At 42.5% G+C, this 20,395-nt stretch overlaps 1 long non-coding RNA gene across 1 annotated transcript; it reads right to left on the bottom strand.

The window, feature by feature from the left end:
* Positions 1 to 11,073: 11,073 nt before the first annotated feature.
* LOC115834732 lies at positions 11,074 to 18,967 on the bottom strand. Its single transcript, XR_004029601.1, has 3 exons — positions 18,883 to 18,967; positions 18,221 to 18,354; positions 11,074 to 11,130 (listed from the first exon to the last, which is right to left on the bottom strand). It is a non-coding gene; the product is annotated as an uncharacterized LOC115834732 (long non-coding RNA).
* Positions 18,968 to 20,395: the final 1,428 nt, after the last annotated feature.

The following is a 20,395-nucleotide window of genomic DNA, read 5'->3' on the forward strand; positions in this document are numbered from 1 at the left end:
AAGGGATGTGGGACAGAGAGTCCCTTTTTGTGGTGTGTCTTCTTGTTAGTTCCATGACCGACTTTGTCATCAAAAGATGAGCCCAGGCTCCCATGGTGGAGGTGCAGTTCAGGAGCCACCGCTCACTGGTGACCTTGGGTGGGCTGCCTCATCCCTCCGTGCCCCAGTGGCCTCCTCTGTAAAATGGTGATGGCCGTCCTATCACTGTTACGGGTTTGCTGTGAGGATTAAATGTGCTGATACAACTGAAGCACTCGGCTTAGTGCCCAGAACATATTAAGCACTCTCAAGAAGGTGAACATCTGCTGCCATGCAGATGTTGTTGTCTATTGTTATTAACAAAAGTTAGCAATTACTAAATCCTTACCAGATTCCTCTCCCCAGCTCTGTGATAACTGCTTTACATGTGTGATCTCATTGAATCCACCCCTAACTTCTGGTGTTAATTTTCCCATTTTACAGACAGGAACTCTGAGGCTCAGAGAAAGTCAGTTAGCCTCCCAAGTTCATAAGCTGGGAAGTGATTTGAACTTGGGTCTGTCTGCAAAGCTTCTGCTCTTCACAATCATGCTTTATTGCTTTGTAGGCCTTAACACTAACATTATTTTGCTCTTGTGATAATGAGAAAGCTTCATCAGGCACCAGAGGACTTGGGAACAGAATAGGCCACTTAGGAGAGAACTAGCTGGGATTTGCTGCTGTAAAGATATGACAGAAACGTGAGGGTAAATGATTGAGTGAAGAGTCAGTGTGGGAAACTGTCCACAAATTTCTCAGAAACCAATCCATCAAGGAGATCAAAATTAAACAAAGATAAATTGAATTTGACTTCCACAGTTAATTCTCCTGATATGTGTATGTTTGTATACAATCTTTGTACTCAACAGAGAACACTCATTCTTGTGACACACATGGAATTTACAAAAATTGACCAATACTTCCCTTTTCTATGGTGGTGTACTTACAGGCACTGCCACAGAACTACAAGACTTCAGGGAGAATCATTCAGAAAGAGCTTTCTAGAATGCCTGTTATGGTCCATATGAGCTTCTAGATATGTGAGATGGTTTGGCAGTGTCCCCACCTAAATTTCATCTTGAATTGTAGTTCCTTTAATCACCATGTGTTGTGGGAGGGACCCAGTTGGAGGTAAATGAATCATGGGTGTGGTTTCCCCATGCTGTTCACGTGATAGTGTGTGAGTCTCATGAGATCTGGTGGTTTTTTAAGTGCCTAGCATTTTTCCACTGCTGGCACTCATTCTCTCTCCTACAGCCCTGTGAAGAGGTGCCTTCCATCATGACTGCAAGTTTCCTGAGGCCTCCCCAGCCATGCAGAACTTTGAGTCAATTAAACCTCTTTTCTTTATAAATTACTGAGTCTCAGGCATGTCTTTATTAGTAGTGTGAGTATGGACTAATACAATATATTGACCCACACATCCTATTTTGTGGTCATGAATAGCAGAAATATCTTCTTCATCTTATCTGTGAGGTGACTAAGGGTTAGACACCAATCTACCAAAGGCATATCATTTGCAAGTGGTGGCACTGAGAAGGAGACCTCAGGGGCTTCCCGGTTCCAAGGCACAGCAGCATCCTTCTTCCAATGTGCTGTGCCTGCTCAGGGGGTCAGAGGCTCAATGACCCCCTGAGCAGGCACAGCACATTAGGCATAGCACATTGGGCACATTTTAGAAGAAAACATTTCTTGAAGCAAGTCTAAAAAATTGATTCTTCTCCTCAAACTTGTTTTCTGAAATACAGCTTCAGACCAAGAATGTAAGTCTGATAAGAATGCAAGGCAGACAAAGGAAAGTGTCAGTGAGAATGTGTGGGAACTAAGACCCTCTTACCTTGCTGAAGGTAATATAAAATGTTGCAGCCATTTTGGAAACAGTTTGGCAGTTCCTCAAAATGTTAAACGTAGAAGTACCGTATGACCCAGCAATTCCACTCCTAAATGTCTACCTAAGAGAATTGAAAACATTTGCGTGAGTATTCACAACAGCATTACTCATAAAAGCCAAAAAGTGGAGACAACCCAAATGTCCATTAACTGATAAATAAATAAGCAAAAGATGGTCTATCCATACAGTGGATAAAAAGGAATGAAGTCTTTATCCATGCCACAAAACAGATGCCTTGTGAGAACATTATGCTAAATGAAAAAAGCCAGTCAACAAAGAAAAGTCAACATACTGTGTAATTTTATGTATGTGAAATGTCTAGAATAGACAAATCTATGGATACTGAAGGTAGATTCATGGTAGCCTAGACTTTAGGGGTGGGGGTATGGGAGTGACTGCTAATGTGTACTCTTCATGGGGTTTCTCTGTGGGGTAATGAAAATGCTCTAAAATTAGTTTATGGTGATGGTTGGACAACTATGAATACACTCAAAACTAATGAATTGGGGGTGGAGCCAAGATGGCTGAATAGGAACAGCTCCGGTCTACAGCTCCCAGCGTGAGCGACGCAGAAGACGGGTGATTTCTGCATTTCCATCTGAGGTACTGGGTTCATCTCACTAGGAGAAAGTGCCAGACAGTGGGCGCAGGACAATGGGTGCAGTGCACTGTGCGCGAGCCAAAGCAGGGCGAGGCATTGCCTCACTCAGGAAGCGCAAGGGGTCAGGGAGTTGCCTTTCCTAGTCAAAGAAAGGGGTGAGAGCACCTGGAAAATCGGGTCACTCCCACCCTAATACTGTGCTTTTCCAACGGGCTTAAAAAACGGCACACCAGGAGATTATATCCCGCATCTGGCTTGGAGGGTCCTACGCCCATGGAGTCTCACTGATTGCTAGCACAGCAGTCTGAGATTAAACTGCAAGGTGGCAGCGAGGCTGGAGAAGGGGCACCCGCCATTTCCCAGGCTTGATTAGGTAAACAAAGCAGCCAGGAAGCTCGAACTGGGTGGAGCCCACCACAGCTCAAGGAGGCCTGCCTGCCTCTGTAGGCTCCACCTCTGGGGACAGGGCATAGACAAACAAAAAGATAGCAGTAACCTCTGCAGACTTAAATGTCCCTGTCTGACAGCTTTGAAGAGAGTAGTGGTTCTCCCAGCACACAGCTTGAGATCTGAGAACAGGCAGACTGCCTCCTTAAGTGGGTCCCTGATCCCCAAGCAGCCTAACTCAGAGGCACCCCCCAGTAGGGGAAGACTGACACCTCAGATGGCCGGGTACTCCTCTGAGACAAAACTTCCAGGGGAACGATCAGGCAGCAGCATTCGCGGTTCACGAAAAATCTGCTGTTCTGCAGCCACCGCTGCTGACACCCAGGCAAACAGGGTCTGGAGTGGACCTCTAGCAAACTCCAACAGACCTGCAGCTGAGGGTCCTGTCTGTTAGAAGGAAAACTAACAGAAAGGACATCCACACCAAAAACCCATCTGTACATCACCATCATCAAAGACCAAAAGTATATAAAACCACAAAGATGGGGAAAAAACAGAGCAGAAAAACTGGAAACTCTAAAAAGCACAGCGCCTCTCCTCCTCCAAAGGAACGCAGCTCCTCACCAGCAATGGAACAAAGCTGGATGGAGAATGACTTTGACAAGTTGAGAGAAGAAGGCTTCAGAAGATCAAACTACTCTGAGCTACAGGAGGAAATTCAAGCCAAAGTCAAAGAAGTTAAAAACTTTGAAACAAAATTAGACGAACATATAACTAGAATAACCAATATAAAGAAGTGCTTAAAGAAGCTGATGGAGCTGAAAGCCAAGGCTCGAGAACTATGTGAAGAATGCAGAAGCCTCAGGAGCTGACGCGATCAACTGGAAGAAAGGGTATCAGCAATGGAAGATGAAATGAATGAAATGAAATGAGAAGGGAAGTCTAGAGAAAAAAGAATAAAAAGAAATGAACAAAGCCTCCAAGAAATATGGGACTATGTGAAAAGACCAAATCTATGTCTGATGGGTGTACCTGAAAGTGACGGGGAGAATGGAACCAAGTTGGAAAATACTCTGCAGGATATTATCCAGGAGAACTTCCCCAATCTAGCAAGGCAGGCCAACATTCAGATTCAGGAAATACAGAGAATGCCACAAAGATACTCCTTGAGAAGAGCAACTCCAAGACACATAATTGTCAGATTCGCCAAAGTTAAAATGAGGAAAAAAATGTTAACAGCAGCCAGAGAGAAAGGTCGGGTTACTCACAAAGGGAAGCCCATCAGACTAACAGCTGATCTGTTGGCAGAAACTCTACAAGCCAGAAGAGAGTGGGGGTCGATATTCCACATTCTTAAAGAAAGAATTTTCAACCCAGAATTTCATATCCAGCCAAACTAAGCTTCATAAGTGAAGGAGAAATAAAATCCTTTACAGACAAGCAAATGCTGAGAGATTTTGTCACCACCAGGCCTGCCCTAAAAGAGCGCCTGAAGGAAGCACTAAACATGGAACAACCAGTACCAGCCACTGAAAAATCATGCCAAATTGTAAAGACCATCAAGGCTAGGAAGAAACTGCATCAACTAACGAGCAAAATAACCAGCTAACATCATAATGACAGGATCAAATTCACACATAACAATATTAACTTTAAGTGTAAATGGGCTAAATGCTCCAATTAAAAGACACAGACTGGCAAACTGGATAAGGAGTCAAGACCCATCAGTGTGCTGTATTCAGGAAACTCATCTCATGTGCAGAGACACATATAGGCTCAAAATAAAAGGATGGAGGAGGATCTACCAAGCAAATGGAAAACAAAAAAAGACAGGGGTTGCAATCCTCGTCTCTGATAAAACAGACTTTAAACCAACAAAGATCAAAAGAGACAAAGAAGGCCATTACATAATGGTAAAGGGATCAATTCAACAAGAAGAGCTAACTATCCTAAATATATATGCACCCAATACAGGAGCACCCAGATTCATAAAGCAAGTCCTGAGTGACCTACAAAGAGACTTAGACTCCCACACAATAATAATGGCAGACTTTAACACCCCACTGTCAACATTAGACAGATCAACGAGACAGAAAGTTAACAAGGATACCCAGGAATTGAACTCAGCTCTGCACCAAGTGGACCTAATAGACACCTACAGAACTCTCCACCCCAAATCAACAGAATATACATTTTTTTCAGCACCACACCACACCTATTCCAAAATTGACCACATAGTTGTAAGTAAAGCTCTCCTCAGCAAATGTAAAAGAACAGAAATTATAACAAACTGGCTGTCAGACCACAGTGCAATCAAACTAGAACTCAGGATTAAGAAACTCACTCAAAACTGCTCAACTACATGGAAACTGAACAACCTGCTCCTGAATGACTACTGGGTGCAAAACGAAATGAAGGCAGAAATAAAGATGTTCTTTGAAACCAACGAGAACAAAGACACAACATACCAGAATCTCTGGGACGCATTCAAAGCTGTGTGTAGAGGGAAATTTATAGCACTAAATGCCCACAAGAGAAAGCAGGAAAGATCCAAAATTGACACCCTAACATCACAATTAAAACAATTAGAAAAGCAAGAGCAAACACATTCAAAAGGTAGCAGAAGACAAGAAATAACTAAGATCAGAGCTCAACTGAAGGAGATAGAGACACAAAAAACCCTTCAAAAAATCAGTGAATCCAGGAGCTGGTTTTTTGAAAAGATCAACAGAATGGATAGACTGCTAGCAAGACTAATAAAGAAGAAAAGAGAGAAGAATCAAATAGATGCAATAAAAAATGATAAAGGAGATATCACCACCGATCCCACAGAAATACAAACTACCATCAGAGAATACTACAAACACCTTTACGCAAATAAACTAGAAAATCTAGAAGAAATGGATAAATTCCTGGACACATACACCCTCCCAAGACTAAACCAGGAAGAAGTTGAATCTCTGAATAGACCAATAACAGGATCTGAAATTGTGGCAATAATCAATAGCTTACCAACCAAAAAGAGTCCAGGACCTGATGGATTCACAGCCGAATTCTACCAGAGGTACAAGGAGGAACTGGTACCATTTCTTCTGAAACTATTCCAATCAATAGAAAAAGAGGGAAACCATCCTAACACATTTTATGAAGCCAGCATCATCCTGATACCAAAGCCTGGCAGAGACATAACCAAAAAAGAGAATTTCAGACCAATATCCTTGATGAACATTGATGCAAAAATCCTCATTAAAATACTGGCAAACCAAATCCAGCAGCACATCGAAAAGCTTATCCACCATAATCAAGTGGGCTTCATCCCTGGGATGCAAGGCTGGTTCAACATACACAAATCAATAAATGTAATCCAGCATATAAACAGAACCAAAGACAAAAACCACATGATTATCTCAATAGATGCAGAAAAGACCTTTGACAAAATTCAACAACCTTCATGCTAAAAACTCTCAATAAATTAGGTATTGATGGGACATATCTCAAAATCATAAGAGCTATCTATGACAAATGAATAGCCAATATCATACTGAATGGGCAAAAACTGGAAGCATTCCCTTTGAAAACTGGCACAAGACAGGGATGCCCTCTCTCACCACTCCTATTCAACATAGTGCTGGAAGTTCTGGCCAGGGCAATGAGGCAGGAGAAGGAAATAAAGGGTATTCAATTAGGAAAAGAGGAAGTCAAATTGTCCCTGTTTGCAGATGACATGATTGCATATCTAGAAAACCCCATTGTTTCAGCCCAAAATCTCCTTAAGCTGATTGGCAACTTCAGCAAAGTCTCAGGATACAAAATCAATGTACAAAAATCACAAGCATTCTTATATACCAATAACAGACAAACAGAGAGCCAAATCATGAGTGAACTCCCATTCACAATTGCTTCCAAGAGAATAAAATACCTAGGAATCCAACTTACAAGGGATGTGAAGGACCTCTTCAAGGAGAACTACAAACCACTGCTCAATGAAATAAAGGAGGATACAAACAAATGGAAGAAGATTCCATGCTCATGAGTTGGAAGAATCAATATCGTGAAAATGGCCATACTGCCCAAGGTAATTTATAGATTCAATGCCATCCCCATCAAGCTACCAATGACTTTCTTCACAGAATTGGAAAACACTACTTTAAAGTTCATGTGGAACCAAAAAAGAGCCCGCATCACCAAGTCAATCCTAAGCCAAAAGAACAAAGCTGGAGGCATCACACTACCTGACTTCAAACTAAACTACAAGGCTACAGTAACCAAAACAGCATGGTACTGGTACCAAAACAGAGATATAGATCAATGGAACAGAACAGAGCCCTCAGAAATAACGCCGCATATCTACAGCTATCTGATCTTTGACAAACCTGACAAAAACAAGAAATGGGGAAAGGATTCCCTATTTAATAAATGGTGCTGGGAAAACTGGCTAGCCATATGTAGAAAGCTGAAACTGGATCCCTTCCTTACACCTTATACAAAAATTAATTCAAGATGGATTAAAGACTTACATGTTAGACCTAAAACCATAAAAACCCTAGAAGAAAACCTAAGTATTACCATTCAGGACATAGGCATGGGCAAGGACTTCATGTCTAAAACACCAAAAGCAATGGCAACAAAAGCCAAAATTGACAAATGGGATCTAATTAAACTAAAGAGCTTCTGCAAAGCAAAAGAAACTACCAGCAAAGTGAACAGGCAACCTACAAAATGGGAGAAAATTTTTGAAACCTACTCATCTGACAAAGGGCTAATATCCAGAATCTACAATGAACTCAAACAAATTTACAAGGAAAAAACAACCCCATCAAAAAGTGGGCGAAGGACATGAGCAGACACTTCTGAAAAGAAGACATTTATGCAGCCAAAAAACACATGAAAAAATGCTCATCATCACTGGCCATCAGAGAAATGCAAATCAAAACCACAATGAGATACCATCTCACACCAGTTAGAATGGCCATCATTAAAAAGTCAGGAAACGGCCAGGCGTGGTGGCTCACGCTTGTAATCCCAGCACTTTGGGAGGCCGAGGCGGGCGGATCATGAGGTCAGGAGATTGAGACCACGGTGAAACCCCGTCTCTACTAAAAATACAAAAAAAATTAGCCGGGCGTGGTGGTGGGCGCCTGTAGTCCCAGCTACTCGGAGAGGCTGAGGCAGGAGAATGGCGTGAACCCAGGAGGCGGAGCTTGCAGTGAGCCGAGATCGCGCCACTGCACTCCAGCCTGGGCGACAGAGCGAGACTCCGTCTCAAAAAAAAAAAAAAAAAAAAAAAAAAAAAAAAAAAAAGTCAGGAAACAATAGGTGCTGGAGAGGATGTGGAGAAATAGGAACACTTTTACACTGTTGGTGGGACTGTAAACTAGTTCAACCACTGTGGAAGTCAGTGTGGCGATTCCTCAGGGATCTGGAACTAGAAATACCATTTGACCTAGCCATCCCATTACTGGGTATATACGTGAAGGACTATAAATCATGCTGCTATAAAGACACATGCACATGTATGTTTATTGCGGCACTATTCATAATAGCAAAGACTTGGAGCCAACCCAAATGTCCAACAACGATAGATTGGATTAAGAAAATGTGGCACATATACACCACGGAATACTTTGCAGCCATAAAAAATCATGAGTTCATGTCCTTTGTAGGGACATGGATGAAGCTGGAAGTCATCATTCTCAGCAAACTATCGCAAGGACAAAAAACCAAACACCGCATGTTCTCACTCATAGGTGGGAATTTAACAATGAGAACACATGGACACAGGAAGGGGAACATCACACTCCGGGGACTGTTGTGGGGTGGGGGGAGGGGGGAGGGATAGCATTAAGAGATACACCTAATGCTAAATGAGGAGTTAATGGGTGCAGCACACCAGCATGACACATGGTACGTATGTAACAAACCTGCACATTGTGCACATGTACCCTAAAACTTAAAGTACAATGATAAAAAAAAACTTAAAAAAATAATAATGAATTGTTTACTTTTGTGCAACTTTTATTTCATGTGAATTTTATTGCATGTGAGTTTTATTGCATGTGAATTATATCTTAATAAAGCTATTTTTAAAAAGAGAATGCAAGCCTGACTTGCCAAGATGTCCTTCTTTCGAAAACTAAATGAACAAACGTCTGAAATTTGCTATTTTCTGTATGAAAGTATGCAGAACTGGGGGAGATGACTTCCAGCAGACAAATCAGTAAAGACTAGAGAAAGCAGCAGTTGAGTCTTAAAGGTTGAGAGCCTTTAAATGTGCCTTAAAGAATGAAATAGATTTGGGCATAATAGAAAGAATATTCTAGATGCAAGGAATGGTGTGAGCCAAGCTCTAGAGGGGAAAAGACATGAACAGAAAACATGGGAAAATATTGTTTTCTTCCAACATTGTTTAAATTGAACAAAGAAGACATACTACATTTTAAAACCATGCTAACAAATACTCACAGGTATGAATACCTTTTGGATGATTTTATATTAAGAGTCGAAAAGAAAAATACAAAAAACTTGACAGAAGCCCACTTTATAAGAAATGCTGGTAGGTGACCTTTATTCTGTTAAACAAAATATATTAATAATAGCTTCCAATAAGAAATTACTAAATTTGGAGCTACTAGTAATATTTTTATCATTTTATTTTATTATTTTTGAGACAGGGTCTTGCTCTGTTGCCCAGGCTGGAGTGCAGTGGTGCAATCACGGCTCACTGCAGCCTCAACCTCCCAGGCCCAAGCAGTCCCCCACCTTAGCCTCCTGAGTAGCTGGGACTACAGGTGTGAGCCATCATGCCCAGCCTACTTGAAAAATATTAACCATGAAAACCAACTTAATGCTACCACATCCACTTTCAGTAATCATCTGATAAAAGAGAAAATATCTTTCTTTGGTTGGGTGACTCATGCAAGGTTGTCAGAAGCCAGCTGCGCTCAGCTTGATAAAATGGCATGTGGCATTTCTTATAGCAACATTTGCCCTCTTAGAGAAGAACCCTCATATGGCAGGTAGCAAGTGTGATGACTGTCTTGAAGCCCTGAGAAGATTCCTTCCAAGTCCAGGGCAAACCAGAAGTCCTTTTATTTATAGAAAGATGTATTAAATATCTTTATCGATCTCCTCTCTACAGATATCTCAGCAAGCTTCATAGCCTATTTGTTATCTAAATTTGGTTCTCTGCTCAGAAATTTTATGATTCCCCATGTTAATCAAGTAAAGGCAGCAGTGAGGAACAGAATATCTCAGTCAAATTAAATTCCTACCTCTCTCTAGGACTGGAATACAGCTCATTAAGTAAAGATGAGTCCTGCTTTTTCAGAAAACGAATCAAGACAGAATACAGATACAGTCAGTAGTTAAGAAGAAATCAGTAATAACAAATAATAAATGATGAAAAACCTCTAACATGTAGTCCACGAGGCCTTGTGTAAGCAGAAAAGCACGTGGATGCCACATAACCCAGGCAAAGGTAGCTCCAAAGGAGGGAGGCCACTTAGTAGACCTAGGCTAAGAGCAATGCTTATCACCTCTCCCCATCAGTCTTTGTGAGTCAGATGTTTTGTTTCCTCTTACCAGCAAGAAGAGGAATAATACCAGCTGGTCTGAGGGCAGGTGGCAAAAAGGTGTGCCAGGAAGATGGTTGAGAAATGTGAGAGTTCCCTGACACCCCTCGCAGGATGTGTGACGGGTGTGGCTTGTCTGTTCAGACACTGCACCTGCTCAAACCCCTTATGGGAGGTGAGCATGCAGAGGGGCAGGTGTAGGAGCTGGGGCAAGTGCTCTGGGGCTCTGGCCCCATGGTAGCATCTATGAGTGGGCGCCTGTGACTCCCAAAGCCTATGTAGGCATGTGCTACAGTGAGCTCTTTTAGCCTTGCCATCCACAGACAGCTTAAGTGTGAACCAGCTCAATGTCATCTTGGTACTGAAGTACCAAGCATATAGGAAGAATCAGGTTGCACACGAACTTGAAGGACAAATGAGGGGGTTTTATTGAGTGGTGGAGGTAGGGCTCAGCGGGATGGATGGGGAGCTGAAGAGCAAATGGAGTGGGGAGATGATCTTCTTCTGGAGTTTGGCCATCCAACAGCCAATCTCTCTGACCATTCCCAGCCAAACTCCTCTCAGCATTCAGACGCTCATTCTCTTCTCTCTGCCATGCCATTCTGCTGTTCTTCTGCTCTTCTGTTCATCTTTGTTTGCTTCTGGAGCCTGGAGCTTGGGGTCTGGGGTTTATACCGGTACAGGGTAAGGGAGCGTGGCAGGCCAAATGCAACTTTTGGCTGTGTAAACATGAATGCCTGTTCCCATTAGGGCCGTGAGTTCCCAGGCTTGAGGATGGGGCCTTTGCCAGGGACCCACCCTCTTCTACCCAGTACTTCCTTGTCTTTTGTCTGTATCAGTTGGGTCAATAATTTGGGAAGAGGGAGTAAGATGTGATATCTTGGAGGGCTAGATGACTTACGAGGAAGCCTAAGCTCTGCTTAGGGCACTCATAAATGAGGGATCAATCCTCCTGTTCCCTTTCCTCTCAACAAAGTGCGTGAGAGAGAGGCATGGGCTCAGGTTCCTAAAAGTTATAATCAGGCCTGACACTCTGCTGCTAGTGTTGCATCTATGACTAATATCACAACTGGTACCAGCACTACTAATAGGGATAAATTCCATTGTTGAGGCTCTTTACACATCATTTCTGAACATCCTCACAGGCACTAGATGACTTTGCCTAAAATAAGCCCAGTTCACAGCTAAGGAACATGAGGTCTGTGGTCCCCCACCATGGTGGGGCTGGAATTCAAACCCAGCCACCAAAACCCTGGTCCATCTAGGGCACCAGGATTCAAAGACAAAAACGCTTTACTGAGTTCATTTATGGGGGAGAAGTGAAGAGGACCCTCAGCTGAGTAAGTCTTGAAGTGGGGGCCATTGGCTGAGAAATCAGCGATTAAGCAGTTTTGTTTTATTAATTCCATGCTGGAGTTCCATAGCTGGGCCAGTCGGTTTGTAAGTTACCTCTTGAACAGTAGCTGAACTACCCAGAGTGCATGATTGGAAAAGAGAAAATGGGGGAGGCTAGTCCTCCTCAACCTCTCACAGGAGAGAAATATGGTTTTCTCCAGCTCCTACAGACAGGTTCCTGGGGCTATCTGGGGCTGGAGCCTCTAGGCAAGCTGATTTGAAACGCATCCAAGCGGATATCATGCTTCAAAGAGTCAGGCCCCCCGGGGCAGAGGCTGAACCTGAGTACTGGAAGGGGACCAGGGGGCTGGAATTCAAGCACTGCCCTCCCATCCCCCAGGCCCGGGAGGGTTTGTTTAACCCCTCAGGGGTGCTGTGTGCCTTCCTTGTCGAGGTGGTTTGTGGCTTCGTGAAGCGATATTTATAGAGTGCTCTGTGATTCTTGGGTGAACATTCGTTTTATAAATGAATGATCAAATTTATTAGCAACGAGTAACTAACCCGTCTACATTTATTTTGTTGATAATACAAATTTACAAGGTTTTAATTGCCAGTTTTAAAACCTCCAAAACCCATAAATAAATACACAGGTAATAAAATATCTTCTCACTGTGCCCTTGACTTCTGTAGTTACATGAGGGCTTATGGGAATGGCTGAAGGAGCTTTCGGATGAAATCACAAAACTCGTTTGAAACGACTCAGGGCGGGAAACAGTCTAATTCAAACCTGGCTGCTGGTAATTTCATGTATGTTAACCAAAATGCTACTACTGATCATGATTATTAATACTTTGCTTTATAATGCTTGTTCATGTTAATAATCTCCTTTTATTCTATTATTTCATTTACTGCCCTATGACTTTGCTACTTGGAGTGTGGTCTCCAGATCAGCCACATTGGTATGGCCTGGTAGCTTACTAGAATTCTGAGCTCTCAGGCCCCACCTCAGACCTACTGAGCCTGAACCTGCAGCGTCATAAGATCCCCAAGTGATTTGTGTGCACATTGTAGTTTGTGATTTGCTGCATTATGAGGTGTTTTATCCTCTCCCATTTCACAGCCGAAACAACTGAGCTCCAGAGAGGTTTGATACATCACCCATAGTCCCACGCCAAGCTGAATTTGAATCTGGTCTCTTGTAGTCAGAGCTCTCAACAGTAAGCCAAATGCTGCAGGTGTCCACCACGAGTCCAGAAGCATGGACTTGTGAGGACAGTGATGACAGTCTTGGGCCTCTAAGGTAGTGACTTCACTGGGCTCGGGTCCGTTGGTTGTATACGCAGCTGTTTGTACCTACATCCTTCAGATCCAGTGTGAGGCAGGCTCAACCTCTGCACGATGCACCTCAGAGAAGCCAAGGGACAGCTTGAGGTTGTGATCCAGTGTGGTCTCACATAGCATTTTCTTTCGAGGGTAGAAATGATGGCCTACTTATTGCTTAAGAAAAACGTAACCTGTTTGGAAACAGTAATCTGCATCCCAGACTGTCAGAGAATGTCTGAGGTCAAAGAGAAGTGGTAAATTGAGTACATTCATTAACAGCAATGAGAGTTTACTATGTGTCAGTCACGGTTCTGAATGCCAAGAACAGAGTAGGGGTACAAAACTAAGTCTCTGACCATAAAGAGGAAGAAAGTTAACAAGTAAGATGATTTGAGCCATCCCTGTGTCTCTCCAGCAGAATCTAAAGGAAGTCAAGTCAAATCTGTATCTTCAATATTGATCTGATTGATGCAAATGTCAACTGGAAAAGGACCCATGCAAATCACCCAAACTCCCTGAGTTCCCTATTTCTCTGTGTTATGGCAGCCTTAACTTAATCTGTTCTCATCCTGAATGCACCTATTTTATCCAAGACAGGAGGTCTTCATCCGTCTGACTGAACACTCTTTGTATCAGTCAGGATGAGTTTCTAAGTATGAAGAGAAAGAAAGGCTATTGGGATACGTGGAGCCCAGCTACTGGGCATCTCTCCTACAAGACACTGTTCTAGCGTTGTACTCAGCAACTCCGAACTCAGTTTGCCTACCTGTCAAGTGGGTGGGTAAATAATATCCTGTTTATTGCCGTAAAGGTGTGTGTGACTTTGGTGACTAGAAGATATGCAGATGTTTTAAGAACTAAAGTGGTTTGTATTTGTACACAGACCTCTCCTTTTTCTGAACCCAACGGTGCAACTGTTTTAAAACCATCTTCTCCTTCTGTACTTTGTTGAAATCATTCAGAGTGCCTTCTGAGACCAGGGCCTTCTAAATTTATGACTTGTCATCTAGAACTTTCCCCTAAGGACAAAGTTCCTCTGCAAAGGATGCTGTCCATTGAGCACCATTTTCCAAGAGTTGCATGGGGGCTGGGAGAAGAGAGACTGACTCTTCCAATGGAACCACAAACAATGGGATTTGCATGAGCCAAACCTCATCCAGGGCTCTGAAAACTACCCCTGGAGGCTCTCTGAGGTGGGGGACTAGACAGACAAAGATCCTATACAATTGCCCTTTGTTTCTAATTTTATTATAAATTATTTTACGGTTATTGAATGAATAGGAATTTAAGGATATGGTTTCATCTTTCTGGGTGTTCCCTTATTAGATTTCTGCAGCTTAAACCAACCCAGGCCACCCAATAAACAAGACTTGGATGCCTGGGTAAACTAATTGGCTCTGTCCTTTCACGGATTCAAAGCGTAATTATGTAGCAGTCACTGATCTCAGTTGCTCGATTAAAAAATGGGCAAATCTCATGGGATCCCTGCCCTCAAGGTGTCTTAGACACTTTAGACAGTGGCAAATATAAAACTCAGACATTAAAAATGGGTAGTGTCTCATGGTCTAAACATGGATATTTGGACTACTACCCTTGTGTATAAGGGGTTCATTATGAATATTTGTGGATTTCCTGGAAAGGGAGTTTTTGGGGCAGATGCCACAAAAGGTGTCTATGAATATCATTAAGAATTCCTTACCAGACAGAATAAAGGGATATTTGTTTTCTATCATCTTTTTTTCCCCTCTAGTACTGAATGACAGGACAAACATTGTCTCTAACCCAAATAGAGCTTATAATACCTTAGTTAAGAGAAGATAGATGGGAACAAAACACAATATAATACTGTGAAATGTGGTCATTACTTGGAAATGACCAAGGTACTGTTTTCACGGATGTTTCCTTTTCTACTAAAAGTAGCAACTTCTACATGTATAAAACTTTCGATTAAGTCCAAGTCTTCAGAGAAAGAATAAGGTCAGAGAATAAGGGCATTGGGTTGATAGAGAAGAAGGTGGTTGAGGGAGTGTATTAATCCATTCTGATGCTGCTAATAAAGATATACCTGAGACTGGGTAATTTATAAAGGAAGGAGGTTTAATGGACTCATATTTCCACATGGCTGGGGAGGCCTCACAAGCATGGCAGAAGGCGAAGGAAGAACAAAGACACATTTTACACCTCAGCAGGCAAGAGAGCACATGCAGGGGAACTCTCCGTTATAAAACCATCGGATCTTGTGACACTTTCATGAGAACAGCAAGGGAAAACCTGCTCCCATGATTCAGTTACCTCCCACCAGGTCCCTCTCATGACCCATGGGGATTATGGGAGCCACAATTCAAGATGAGATTTGGGTGGGGACACAGCCAAACCATATCAGAGAGTGATCTAGGAAGCCCTCTCAGAGGACGTGGTACTTTGGTTGTGACTTGAAGAATGAGAACTTAGCCAATGGGGTGGGGGTTGTCACAGGCAGCAGACTTACCAGCAGACAACACATGTGTGACCCCCTAAGTGGGTCAAAAGCTGGGTGCTTTCCAAGAACAGCAAGAAGGTCAATGCAGCTGCAACTGCACTGCAGTAATGGACAGGAGAGTGAGCTGAGATGATGTTGGAAAGGACAGGAAGCACTAGATCAGGCAGGTTATGCAGTTCAGCAGTGAGCCATTGGCATGATCTGCCTTAATAATGCCCTCTGGCATCTGTATGGGAAACAGACTGGGGGGGGTTGCCATGGAAGCCAAAGAGCACTTAAAAAGCTATTGAAATAGTTGCAACCAAAGATGTGCCAGGTTACAATGGTAGAGATGAAGAGAAGCAATTCAAATTTTATTTGGGGTATTAGAGTTCATAGGATTTGTTGATTGATTCGATGTTGGAGGATTAGTTAAGGATGCTTTCAAATTTTTAGTTTGAAGTCTTGGGTGGATATGTGGATCAGTTAACAAAGATTAGCTAAGATGGTAGGAGGAACTGGTTTGCGGGAGACACCAAGTGCTAGCAGAGAGACCCTCATCCTGAAGGCATGACTGTGCAGAGATTCAGGAAAGCCGCCCCAGCCAAGATGTTACTGTTACTCTGTTTTGGCTCATCAGAAAAGAAAAAAGTGTCTTGAGTGATTATTGCTGCTTGCCCTGGGCACAAAGTTAATGGTGAATTTGTTGGGTACTTGCCATCCATGCCCTATCAGATATAGGACAATAACTGGATATAGGACTTGGAACATTAGTAAATCTTGTTTAAAGCCCTTCTCTTGCCAGGCACTATTCTAGACACTGTCAGGGAATGTGTAATGTCTAGTTGACAAGAGCCCATTGCAATGTTTCCCTTCAGGTTTTAATACAAGCATCATCAAGGAAGCTAAAAAGCATTTTGTTTCTTTTAGAGTGGTAAGTGTGCACCATAAGTAGATGTTACAGATGTCTACGGGTGGGAAGACTCAGACCGACCCTGGAGTCTGGAGTTTTATACACATAACAACTCTCAGTAGAATGGGATGGCCATAAAAATTTGCAACTGCAGGATAAATGTTCTATCCACAAATCTTTTTCATTATTTTAATACTTGACTAAAAGGAGATTTGAGTTTTGCACTTTGAAGCTTTCAGCTGTGGACTGCTAAGGGTGATACTCTTGATGGGAATAGTACTTCGATTCCAGAGCTCATTTCAAATAGCACTGGGTCCAAGGCCAAGTGCCTTGTGTCATTGGCCGGTCAAATCATACTGAGTATGCCCATTACAAACATATCTTTATTGCATTTTATCTCTTTAAAGCAGCAACATTTTTTGGCAGCTGGAGCTGCTTCTCTGGAACCAGTTAGTAGCTATAAAGGAGGCTCATGTTTCTGGCAGTCCATCAGAACACAGGTGGAGCCGGACCATGCACCCCAACAGCCTCTTGGCCTAGGCTAAATGGGGATTTAGTGGACCTCCTTGGGATTGGGGTGGGGGGACTCATGTTTCCAGTGGAAAGAAAGTAAATCCAGAATCCAAGAAGGGACAGGCAGCTTACAATAATAGTTTCTTACCTCTGTACTGTGCTATACATTTCATACTACATATATTATTATATCACACAATAATATATATTTCACAGGATATATATGTTGTTATTCTTTTTCCTCACCACCTTACCCCGCAAAAAAGTCCTGTGAGGTATATATTGTTATCTTCATGTTATAGATTTAGAAACCAAGGTTTACAAAGAGAAGGTGCTTTGACCAAAGGCACAGACTAATAAATGGGACTTCAGTGAAGATCTGACTTCAAGTCTAACCTTCAAAGGCAAGCTGCAAAGGAAGTAAAAAGGAACTAAAATGTATTGTATTTTACTTACTGTGCCAGGCACAGTACAGTGCTGAGGCAGAAAGAAGAATCAAATACTGTTTGCAACTTCATTTGTCATATCTGTCACTACTCAAGAGAAGCCATGAGGTCTAAAACAAATAGTATAAACTAATGTCACAGGGATTGAATTGATACTAGAATTTACATGTGCCCTTGGTCATATTTAGTGAAAATTTGAGAATGATTTAGAGCAGGGGTCAGCACACTATGGCCCATGGGCCAAATCTGGCCTGCTGCCCGTTTTTGTAAATCACAGCCTATTGGAGCACAGCCATGCCCATTCATTTACACACTGCCTGTGGCTGCTTTTGTGCCAGGATGACAGGGTTGGCTTGCTGAGACAGAGACTGTAAGTCTTGTGAAGCCTAAAATATTTACTTATCTGGACCTTTACAGAAAAATGTGCTTACCCTTGTTTTAGAAATGTTTTCTCACCTTGAATTGAATCATGGACTCATCCTTCCTTTTTAAATAGGAATTCTAGTGAAGGGTGGATTGCAAACTAACTAAGAATATAAATTTAGTACTTAAAGTGCTTGGATGAGATCTCTGTAATGCCCTCTGAATGTGAAGTTAGGATTGTCTGGGACATGGCAGAAATGTTTGAGGACAACTGAAGGGAAAATTTATCCATGAAGTATCTGTTAGTGCTGCCTGCCATGGATGGAAAAATAGAGCAAAGGGGTGTACAGTTCAGGGCTGGTTAACTGTATAGAAACAATCCCTGTATCTTGATGTCTTACCTTTCTTACTTGTGTCACGGTCCAATGTAAAGTGAGCATTACGCTCCATGCAGTTATTCAGGGACCCAGGCACCTTCATGGTGTGACTCTACCATCTCCCAGGGCCTCAGAGACCTCCACTGGATCCTTTGCATCTAGCAGATGAGAGGGGAGCAAGCATGAGGAACAGATCAGGAGATTTTAGGGGCCATTCCTGGAAGTAACACACATCCCTCTGCCGACATTCTGTGAGGAATAACTAGTCACATGTCCTCACTTACATGTGAGGGGGCTGGGGAAATGCAGTTTAGAAGTATGCCAATGATGAAAGAAACATGAATACTGGTGAAGAATAAGCTGGATTCTGCCTCAATGGTCTGTGGATCTAACCAGATAAAGTGTCTTAAGTTCACATGCTGCTTGGCTAGGGAGTCTCCCCACTCCCTCTTGCCCTCCTCTCTATCTCATTTGCTCTCTTGCTTCCTCTCTTATATCTCCCTCACTCCCTCTTTTCCTCCCTCCCTTTCTTATCAATTTATAATCAATCTGTATAGCCCAGTCCTTGGTCATAACAACTATAAAAACTTTTAAAAACTAGTCCCTGTTCTGTGTTATCTATGTTTCCAACCCTGCCTAAATTGATAGAGGAAAAAATTAGAGAAAAATAAATGCAGGAATCCTACCTCTAACACAGCAAAGTGATGGAAGGGGGAGCATGGGCACCATGCTCTGGAGCACGATGGATGGGGAACATTTGGCTTACGTATGTATGAGTTTAAAGTGGTATTTAATTAAAAAGTTGCAAGCTCATGAAACAGAGGATTTTGTCTGGCTCTCCCTTGTACAATCCCAGTTTCTAAGAAACAATAACTTGTAATTTATGGGTTCCCTTTTCACAGAAATATGGAAGTTATATGTAGCTCATGTTTGAGAAAAAAAAAAAAATCCCTGATGGTAACTCATATCTGTCTGGCTAACAAAGGACAAAGTACAAATCCTGGAACATCTTTCTTTGCCATTTCATATTTATGACACATCCTGTTGGCAAAACGTTATTCTCAAGGCAAGCTCTGGAGTTTATTATTTTTTGTCTTCTCATTCTTCATCATTGCATCATTAAAAAAAAAATCCTGAGCTAGATGGAAACTTTCCTCCTTTGGGGTCATGGGTGGAAAAAAGACTGTGTGAAACCATGGATGGCCTGCAACCACTTTTAAGAGGAAGATGGTCATGTCTTTTCACAATTCTCAGGCTTGGCATGGCCTTATTGAAGTTTATTCTGAGGAATGTTCTGGTTGGGGGGTGTAGATTGTTACAGAGGCATTCTGAGCTCCTCTGAGAGTGACTTCTTACTCTTTTCATGGGCACTTGACCCTCTGGAATTATTTTTAGCTACCTTGGTTGGCATGTATGGTTCGTCGTCTCCCTGAACGGGCCTGCAAACTCAGTGAGTGGGGGAGACTCTTTTTTTGGCTTATTCATTGCTATCTCCCAAGTGCCTAAAGCAGGGCTTGGCACATAATAGGCACTCTAAATATTTTGGGAAAGGGAGAATGAATGAGTGAGTGAATGAGTGCATAGTGGTAGCGAATAGATGGCAGGCACCTCTTATCTCCCCACCCCAATGTCCAGAGGAGATGAGAAATGGACCCTGAGACTTTATGCCTCTCCTTAATCTGCAAGCAGCCACTTCTCATTGATTGGGGTCCATGGATTTGTCATCATCAATCACTCTGGAAAATTTTCACGAGAATATAAGTGATAAAATGGTGTTTCATTGAGTGAAACAGTGATGAGAAGCATCAACAAATGTCTTGTTTGTCCCTGAAGAAGGAGGTACCGTGATTATCTGTTTGGAGGCCTTAACTAGTATAATCCAACTGTAGTCTAAGGACACTGGACTAGAGAAGTGCTACGGAGAAGGACACACTTTCAGAAAACTATTTCTTCTTCTAAATTTCAATTATGAAATTTTCTTCTTAATAGGAACCAAATCAATGAGATGCCAAAGAATGAACATTTCACTTCCAAACTGCCTGCCTCTAAGGATGTTAATTCACTTGCCCTGATGGGGCCCCTGGGAAGAACTCAGACATGGAATCAAAATCTGTTTTTGTTCCCGTGAATGGGTGAGGCTCTGCTTGGCCTCCAGGTGTCCAGTCCTAGAGGCAGTGGGATGTAAGTTACCAGCCACTG

This window comes from Nomascus leucogenys, chromosome 4, assembly GCF_006542625.1.
Source record: "Nomascus leucogenys isolate Asia chromosome 4, Asia_NLE_v1, whole genome shotgun sequence".
NCBI classification, from domain to species: domain Eukaryota; kingdom Metazoa; phylum Chordata; class Mammalia; order Primates; family Hylobatidae; genus Nomascus; species Nomascus leucogenys.